Raw genomic sequence first — 10,086 nt, forward strand, 5'->3', positions numbered from 1 at the left:
AGGATTTTCCCTGGTATAAGTAACTGTCACAGGGTCTAGTACAAGTCAAATAATTTATTACAGAGGATTTGTTACATTTATTTTTTAAAGCAGCAAAGCACATGTATAGTGGCCCATGTGATGGTGTGAAAATAAGTACTTTATTCCTTGTTAAAAACACAAAAATAGAGGCTAAAAAAGGGGTATGTTAGTCCACATGAGAATGTGAGACTTCGTTTGACAAATGTTTCTATAGAAACTACCAGTAGCCCATATTGTGCTGGGCACCAGGGTGTGGTGTTGAGTGAATTTGGTAAAACACTGAATTCCAGGTGTCCTCTGCACTTTCTTGAAGCAATTCTAAGATGCTTACCCTCCATCTGCAACTCACTCCCACAGTGCCAGGAAGGAAAGCTGCACATGGCTCCAGTCCTCATTGCTTAGATCTAATAGAAAGAAACCTAACTGGGACCAGTAGACACCTGGCCGTGTCAGTATCTAGGTGAGTCAGAGAGTCCCCCAGGACTCCATTTCCTCTGCTTTAACATATGGACACCAAATCTGTTCTTCCCGTCTCATTAGACTGTAGACAGAAATAAATAGCACAGTAGAAATGAAATTGCTTTCAAGACCTAAAAGCCCTGGAAGCTATGTATTATAACTTATTGAAAAGTTAACTCCAGTCATCTCTGCGTTCTTATTATAACCTGGATAATTTGGAAAAGGTCGGTCCTCTTGTCTCACCCAGGAAAGTCCCAGGTTTTAAGAAAGAAGGGTTGAAATTACTCATAATCTCATATTTGTTTTGGAACTATTACCAATAAGCAGGAAGTTTAGTCTTAAGTACTATAAAATGTATTTGCACAATGAAAGCCAGAAAGAACAAATGCTGTGTTGAGTGAGTGCTAGATTGTATTCCTGCATTTGTTTCTCCTATGTTGGGCCACTCGCCCTTTAGAACTGGAAAGAGGGCTCACACATTTACTATAGGGAATGTCCCAGATGGGAATCTTTCCATGTCAACTGCAGAATGAGGAACCTTCCTCCCCCTGGGGCCTGACTCAGGCGTCTAGAATGTATACTTGCTCATAAATCACAGGAGTATTCAGCATTGTGATTGTTTTCCTCCACCTGGGTTGTTTGGGGATTTCAGTTCACTCTGGGGGTAGAATAAATGCTATGGTGTGTGAGAGAGATTCACAAAGGATACCTACCATTTGTCCCATTCCCCTTGCCAGTCAAGGGCTAGTATGGGCACAGCATCTTTTGCTCTATGATTCACTTACATGCCTGGCAGAGTGTTTCAGTTCAAGATCCTTTCTCAAAGGCAAACTTGGGGCAGACAGAAGATACTGTCTGCTGTTTTGAGGGTTCAATGAATAGAGAATCAGGAACCTCATACTCTTGCCCTGAACATGTGACTGTAGGTGAACCACTTAGACTCTCTGGACCTCAGTATCTCATCTATAAAGGGAGAGACTCTTCCAACTCTACAAATGTCAAGAGACAAAGCCTATTATGTTATAAGCGCTCTCTGTCCAGTTTACCACATCAGGTGGGCCTCATATATAGGTAAATAAAGAGGTAAAAAACTGAGGCCAAATGGACCAAATAGAGCCCTAAGGGAGATTTATTTTATAAAGAATAATTTATTAATTCTTAGAGAGAGAGGAAAAGAGAGGGAGAAAGAGACAGAAACATTGAGGCATAACATCCTTTGGCTATGTTCGGCATGCCCCCTACCAGGGTTGGAGCCTGCAACCTGAGCCACACTGGCCAGAGCCCTAAAACAGGCATTACAGGCCCTTTATAATGCTTGTTAAAAGTTTTTATTTCATTGCAAATCTTCAAAAATTGGGAGACATCACATAAGAACCTAGATTTATGGCTGCTCTTGAAAAATCAAAAGACCTGGCCACATTGGGCCCAAATCCAATATGGCAACAATTAGCTAGAGCTGGATGGTGGCTGATTCCTTTGGATCAGGAATATGCTCTTCGATTTGGCACAGTTCTCGCCACTCTCTGTTGCCACCAACACCTGGTCTACTTTATGGTACCCTCCTGACAACCTGTTAAGTTTTAAAATTGTGATCCTTGCCCTAGTATCTCTCTCTAACCCAGAGCATGAACCTCCACTCCCAGTACCTTTTCTAAAAGTAGACGTTTTGGAGAGAGAGATCATTAACACCCTGGCATGACATAACTGAGCAGGTCCCGGCTTATCAGACAGAGGATCTGAGAGTCCTGGTGAGGAGGTAGGAGAGGGGAGAGGAAGGGCAAAGGATCTGGTAGAGCTTCTCTGTACCATAGAAATATATTGTAGCCACAAATGTGAGCCATATATTCAACTGAATTTTTTTTAGTAACCACATTAAAAAGAAGTAATGAGAACTAGATGAAATATTTAATTGAACATACCCAAAATATTTTCTTTTTTAAAAAATATTTTTTTATTTATTTCAGAGAGGAAGGCAGAGGGAGAGATAGAAACATCAATGATGAGAGAGAATCATTGATTCACTGCCTTCTGCACGTGCCCCCCCCCCCACTCCACCATCCCCCCCCACACACACACACACTGGAGATCGGGCCTACAACCTGGGCATGTGTCCTTGACTGGAATTGAACACGGGACCCTTCAGTCCGCAGGCTGACGCTCTATCCACTGAGCCAAACCAGCTAGGTCAACCCACAGTATTTTCATTTCATCATGTAATTAATTAAAATTATCAATGAGCTATTTTACATATTTTTCCACTAAGTTGCTGAAATCCAGCATGTATTTTATACTTGCAGCACTTCTCTGTTCAGACTTACATTTCAAGTGCTCAATAGCCACATGTAGTGGCTGCCAGAGGGGACAGCACAGAGGTAGAGAATCGCCTTTCCAGTGTTACCTAGAGCTCTGGCCAGATACCTAACGAGATTCAGAAAGGAACCACATTTATTGAGGCCTCACTAGGTACTATAGGAAATACAATTATAATTTGTTTTCTTTTAGTTTGTGTGTCTCACTAACAAAGACAGCTAGAGCAGAGGTTAAATACCCTTGAAGTGGTCCTTCAACGGGCACCTCAATTATGTCTTCTACTATTGCATGTCCCTAGATTTAGTATATTTTAGCTTTATCTCTAAAGTTTTCTCATCGCTAAAACTGGTAATGATTGTATTTACCATAAAAGGTTAGTGTAAAATTCATAAAAATGCTTCACAAAATTAACTATGACTTTAAGAAAAATAGCTGTATTTTATTGAATATTAGCCTCTGTGCTAGGTCTTTTGCACATGTTGTCTTAATCTTTATAATACATCTATCTAATGGTATTATTATGAAGATTTTAAAAGGAAGGGACCAAAGCTTATAGAAGTTAAATATCTGTGCAAAGTCACACAGGTAGCAAGTGGCAGAGCCAACCACAGCTTTGAAACTATGTTGGATTATATTCATTGCATTATTCTAGTTGGAGAGTGAGAGCAAGTGAATGAGAGAATGAATCTTATCTTTCACTTTCTGAGACACTTGAGTGTTTTAAAGATGAAGAAATTGGAGCTTTATAATTATGTCCAGGATCCCACACATGGCAAATTAATGACCCTGGTAATTTTAGAAGTGGACAATCTCTAGAGATGTTTTTCTGGTTTTAAGCCAATTGAACCCTCTGAACCGAAGGAATTTCCTGATTATTGAGATTATTTTTTTAATTCCAAAAATGAAGAGCTAATCCCTTTGAGGTCAAGTCTCATCAATGCAGGAAATGAATGTATAGGACTGGTAGGGAAATCTGTTACCATCTGGTGGTTTCTGCCCCTCCTTTGCTCAGATGACTTCAATATGTATTAGTCCATCCCAATTCTTCTTCCTGGGAAGCAAGTTCCTTTAATGAGATGATTTATTATCAACTTGTCTAGCTCCAGCCTGACTTTTGCCAATACAGTATAGATAAGAAAGATGATTTGTTACCAAGTTCCTTCACACTTGCACATGGACTCAGTGTGAGCTGAGGCATTACTGCCTCCGAAAGGATATCGTTTCTATCATAGCAAGTGACATGATTTGTGTCAGGCTCCATTTTTATCAATGTGTCCCCACCAAATCTTCTCACCAGGTGAGCCCCTCTCTGGGCATGCACACCCTAATCTTTCCCAAGGTAGTCCCTTTGCATGTGCTGCTCCTACTGCCTGGAGTGCCTTGTCACTCCGTCTTTCCCATCCAAAGCATGCTTGCCCTACAAGGATCATCAGCTGAGGTCAGGAATCTGATGACTTCAGCTGCACTATTTCTACATCTTTGACTTCCAAGCACATATTGTCTGTGCTTCTCATTTTATCCCACCTCACACTCCACCTTGTTTTGTCCTGAAACTAGTTCGTGTGTTTGTTTTTACCCAATGAGATAAAGGTTCCTCGGAGACAGGGCCCTGGTATCTACAGTGTTCTACACTTCAGCGGTACTTAAGATATTTCTTTTACTAACTGCTTGAATGTACTTATTCTGTCTAATGGGGCTGGTATGTAATATCTGTTGAACTAAATAAACCTTAGATTTGAAAATTGTATAGAGCAGTTCTTCAGAGGCAACAAAGCTCTGCCATTATTTCAAGGTTCTTAGTTGTCTCACTCTCCTTTCCTCTGTCACATCTCTATAGACCTCAAATGTGAGTTACTAACTCCTGCTGTATTTCCATGTTCACATCTGTTTAAGAGTACTTTGATAATGCTACTCCCCACTTACAATATGTATTATTGATATCCTCAAGCAAAAGGCTGAATTATCTTGCAAAGTATATAATCAGAGTAACATGGGAAGCAATAAAATTGGTATGGATATAATAAAACTTTGCTCCAGGTGAAATTGAAAAACTAATTGAAAACGATGACTCAACCGTCTGTATTTTTCCTGGCTTAACAAAGCAGCACAAAATGTACGATAGCCAGGGAGAAACTCTTCATGCCCTTCAGGTAATGAGTAACTGTGTGTGACTAAGACAGAATTAGAAGAATGGCTCAGGCCTTCGGGAAAACGTCCCCTTAACCACCTAGTGCTGGATACTCCCAGTCTGGAAAAGATGATCACGTCATAGACTTGAGCGACATCCGTGTTTTTATTTGTCAATAAGAACCTGTAAGGAGTAGTTATTGTCTTTAATTAAAGAATAAGTACAGTGATAAAATCCAGGGAGCTGTAAATTCCCTGAGCTCCCATATGGTCCTTATGTTGTGAGGTTTTGCATATTTCCACCAAGGTGTGTTTGTGCAGTCAGCAAACACCGGGGCATAATGGATTTGGCAATGCAGAATGTTCCTCTGGGGTCTGGGTTTTCAGGTCCTTGGAGAATAGACTGGGAAGGCAGTCTCCATGAGAACAGGCACTCAGGTTTACCTTTAAGTAAAACAAATTGAATTCCAACGTGAAGACTGTTATCAGAAATCGCCAAGACCAGCCCAGCTCCTGAACTCTGCCTCCCACTGCAGCGGGTATTTTATTGGGTAAACATGCTGGCTACTTTTATGCACTCTACCTGCCCTAGCTTATTTTAAAGTTATTTGACTTTCTAAGCTATTGGCTATGGTTTGCTTTCAAAGCTGGTGTGTGTGTGTGTGTATGTGTGTTTTATCTGAAACCAGTCGATTCCTCTAGTCTAGCAGGTTTTCTCCATGTTTCTTCAGTACCTGCAATATAGAATAAACCACCCTCCAGACATTTTGACAACCACCCTAGTTGAGCCACCCACATCCTGAGCTGGTGGGGGCTTCTGGTTTCTTCCGCTGCCAGTCTGTAAATCCTTTTGGCACCTATCACTTCCTCATTCTCCACATGCAAGCAATCAGCAAGTCCCCTCAGCTCTGCTTCCGAAGACCCCCAGTCTGTCTCTGCATCTCTGCTCTCCAGGTGTGACACAGTCACCTGATCACCATCCTCTCTCGCCCGTCCTACCACATCAGGCTTTTGCCTGGTCTTCCTGCTGCCTCTCTTGCTCCACTAGAGTCCGTTCCTCCCACAGCAGCCTAAGCTATCTTTTTAGAACATAAATCAGATTATGTGGCTCCCCTGCTTCAAACTCTAATTGCTTCCCATTATGCTGAAAGCAAAGCACTAATGCCTCTCCTGCCCTGCACAGCCCTCCATCATCTAGGCCTTCTCTTGCCCACGGACTGAGCTCTCTGGCACCACCTCCCCTTACCTAGGAGACCTACGTTCTTTCCATCATCCCAGCTCATGGACTGCGCCCCAACCCCTTGCCCTTGTTGTCCCTCTGCCAGGAATCCTCTTTCCTCTGATCTTCATGGGCTGATCCCTTCTTCATTCTAAATCTGCGATCACCTCCTCAGGGAGCCCTTCCTTGGTGTCCGAGTCCAAAGGAGACTGACTCCTAGCTACCCTCTATCTCATCACCCTAACTCAGCTCTCTGCAGAGCCCTTGTCACCATCTGAGGTTTTCTTGTTATTTTTACCCTCTCTCTAGTGTCTAGAACAGAGCCCAGCAAAGAGTAGGTGCTTAATAAATATGCTTGAGTGGATGCCTAGATAAATGCTAATAAATGTCATGGCCAATAGCCATTCAGTAATGGTTTAACCTTTTATTACACTGACATGACCAGTTTCAATTTAAGTATACTTGCTCCACATTATCTCATATGATCTTTGTGGGAAACTGTGGGGAAATCAAGGAGAAGGAATTGAATGACCTGGCTGCCAACAAGCTATAAGCTGCTTTCTGTTGGATACCATAAAAAAAGAATATGCATGGGCCCTTGCTAGTATGACCACAGGTTCGATTCCAGTCAGGACACATACCCAGGTGGCAGATTTGATCCCACCAGTCATGGAGCATACAGGAGGCAAGTGATTGAGGTTTCTCCCTCACACTGATGTTTCTCTCCCTCTCTCTTCCTCTCTCTCTAGAATCAATGAAAACAAACAAACAAACAAACATATCCTTAGATCAGGATAAAAAAAAAGAAAGGAATATGCATGTTAGAGGTTCTATGCTTTTCTTGTAGCAAGGCCAGAGAAGCCCAAGCAGAGGTCGGACACCTGAGACCCACCCACAGATTCGGAGTGTTTATTAACATGGTGGACCTGCATAATCGTGTCTTTCAGCTGAAGGAGCTAGGAAGAGTTTCATGAATGAGGGTGGGGACATAGGGAAAAGGGGAAGGAAGGATGTTGTTCAAGACCATGAACATAGGCCTAGCAAGGCTTGATCCTCTAGGGGAGTGAAACCAGAGCCAGAAGCTGAGGAGCTGTTTGCACAAGAGAATGTTGGGTCCTCAAACACAGCTTTGGAACTCAGAATATGAAAAACGGCACAAGGTGGGGTGAGGGTGTTGTCCTTCATGTACAAGGAATGTGGTGTAGAGGAGGAATGGCAGGAAATAACGAGCTCTGTGTCACTTTGCAGGTGGGGCAGGGGCCGAGGGACAACTTTGCAGCACTAGAAGGAAGGTCCCAAATGACGCAGAGGTGTGCTCACACAGGGCCTCAGCAGACTGGCAGCTTCAAATGACCAACAAGTCAGCACTCTCTGAGAGCTGCAAACGGTTTCTGAACATACTTGAGATATCCTGTTGACTCACCCCAAATAAGGAGAGAGGCTTTGAGAAAGGGGAGGCACGGAGGGCCAGAGTTATGCAGGTGGAGCAATCAGCTAGCAAACAATTTGAGTGAAAACGTGATCTAATTGGCCCCCACAGGCTGGGGAGGCCTGGAGACATTTGGTTACATCCCTGCCAAGGAGGCTCAGTAAACAGGTTCAGACCTACTCAGTTGGGAGGCAATTAAGTACCGATGCCAAGGGGGAGCCAAAGGCAACACTGGGCAGAACAATGGCCCTGCTGTGGCACCCAGGCCTCGTGGGCCTCTGGGTGGTGTTCCAAGCCAGCCGGCTGCACTGCTTCTGCACTTCAATAGGCTTAATTAATTAATAGGAGCTAATTGTAATCACTTCTGCCCCAGGGCCACATTCGGCATAAGTTTACAAAATATGGGAAAGAGTTTCCTGCTCTGCAATGGCACCGTAACCCCAACAGAAAGAAGGCTCCGGATTATAAAAAGGTCTATGGCAAAGGGGTCCCATTCAGATTGGGTCTGTGAAGTTATCTATTGAGAAGTGAAATATAAATATCTATCATTATCTTCCATATCACTAACAAAGAAATTTATCTTTGTTTACCAGGGGCAGAGACCATATTTTATGCATTCTTACATCCTCAGAAGCTTCATTGGGATTTTCCACATAGTAGGTACTTAGTGCAAAATCTGTTGCATGAAGGGATCACACTCCAAAGAGATAACTGTTCTTCCTCACTTGGGAGCTTGTCTTTTGCGGTGAGACTCTGGAGTGTGTTGTGAAGAAGGCACAGGTGTAAGCACAGGAGAGAACCAGGTCTTTTCCCATGAATGCTCCCAGGAAAAATAAAACAATTCCACTTAAACAGAGCTGCATGCAGGGTAAAACAAGAAGTTAATGAAACAATCTTACCTTTTACGGCTGTCTAGCCACCCCCACTCGAGAAAAAATCTACACATTTGGTTTCGTCCTGTTGCTTGGAAAGCCCTATGTGTGTACATGTGGATACAGACTGGGGGTATGTGCACCCATGTGTGTTGTGTGCTGTGTGAACAAAAGGACAGAGATCATCCCAGTGCACAGCCACAGCCATTGCAGTGAGCACTGCAGACGCCCCTGCCAACCAATTAGAATCAAAGCTCTTCAGTGGGCAGGATGGAAACTTAAACCTGGCCTAGCCTGGCCGATGTGGCTCAGTGATTGAGCATCGACTCTATGAACCAGGATGCCACAGTTCGATTCCTGATCAGGGCACCTCCCTGAGTTGCGGACTTGATCCCCATTAGGGGTGTGCAGGAGGCAGCCATTCAGCGATTCTTTCTCACATTGATGCTTCTATCTCTCTCTTCCCCTCACCCTTCCTCTCTGAAATCAATAAAAATATACATATATTTTTTTAAAAAGCTGGCCTAAAAGCAATGGACTCTTAACATCCTTGAGTAGCCAGGAATCTCTGACTGGTCATAGCATGTGGGGTTAGGGAAGCTGGTGTTGTGACTAGAGGATGAGAATGTCCTCAGGATGGACAGGTGTCTGCTGCCCCAGAGTAAGGAGCTCCCAGCTCCACCTCACTTACCCTCCTGCAATGGGCCTTCCTGGGGCCGCTCAGAAGACCAGCTGGTTGCATTGGTCCCACCTGGGATCCAGGCAGCATCACCACCAGCTCTGGGACTTCACCTGTCTCAGAGTTGACTTCACGAATGGATCTCCCGGGCATTTTCTGGGGAGCTCAGGAGGCCGAGGCTGTGGCATTTGGGGCTATTTGGCATACTGCAGTCATTCCTATTGCATCTTACAGCTGCTGTGACCAGGAAGGCAAAGTAACCCTTAAGAAATGTGCCAGTCCTTTTGGAGAATTCAGGCTGCCCGAGGCCCTGACTTCAGATTCATATGACACATGGCAGCCATACATCCTGGCTCCCGAGAATACACTCCCTCTCAGATGTCCTGCTCCTTGTCCCATGAGAACTTCATGAGTAGCCCTTGTCAGGGCTCGGTGTTTGCTTTGGGCTGGGAATGAATCACTGCCTCAGTGATAGCAAAACCGAGGTTCTTTCCATCAACTGTTGCTTCTGAAATGATGGTGACTCACCTTTCCCCACCACCTTCAGAGCCAGAGGTGAGTCATCAAAGGCAAGAAATTGCTCTCCAGATCCTGTGGGCCTGGGTTTAGGAATGAAAGGACCAAGTCAGACATAACAGGGAAAAACCAGAAGTCCTTAACCACTCTCCCTGAGCTGAGCTGTGTTAAGCTTTAAATAAATTTAATCCAGTTTTTCTTCCACCACTTTTCATTTTTATTTCTTACTACCCATTGAGCCAGAAGCAAAATGGCCAAAACACTGCCAGTGAAGCTGCAGCTCGGGGTATTGACAGTCAGGCTGGAAGCAGCAGGAATAGGATTTACAGATGTGTATTGCCAGGCAGGCAGTCTCCCAAGCCCCAGCATTTGGGGCTGGTTTTTAATTAAATAAATGTGCAGGCTTTAGTGGGACGAGATCTCTGGAACCCTGGAGGGCCTCCCGATACATTGA

At 44.0% G+C, this 10,086-nt stretch overlaps 1 long non-coding RNA gene across 1 annotated transcript; it reads right to left on the reverse strand.

The window, feature by feature from the left end:
* Window positions 1–5,064: 5,064 nt before the first annotated feature.
* Window positions 5,065–9,495, reverse strand: LOC118661967. Its single transcript, XR_004969550.1, has 2 exons — window positions 9,129–9,495; window positions 5,065–5,361 (listed from the first exon to the last, which is right to left on the reverse strand). It is a non-coding gene; the product is annotated as an uncharacterized LOC118661967 (long non-coding RNA).
* Window positions 9,496–10,086: the final 591 nt, after the last annotated feature.

Source organism: Myotis myotis, unplaced genomic scaffold, assembly GCF_014108235.1.
Source record: "Myotis myotis isolate mMyoMyo1 unplaced genomic scaffold, mMyoMyo1.p scaffold_m19_p_8, whole genome shotgun sequence".
Taxonomy (NCBI): domain Eukaryota; kingdom Metazoa; phylum Chordata; class Mammalia; order Chiroptera; family Vespertilionidae; genus Myotis; species Myotis myotis.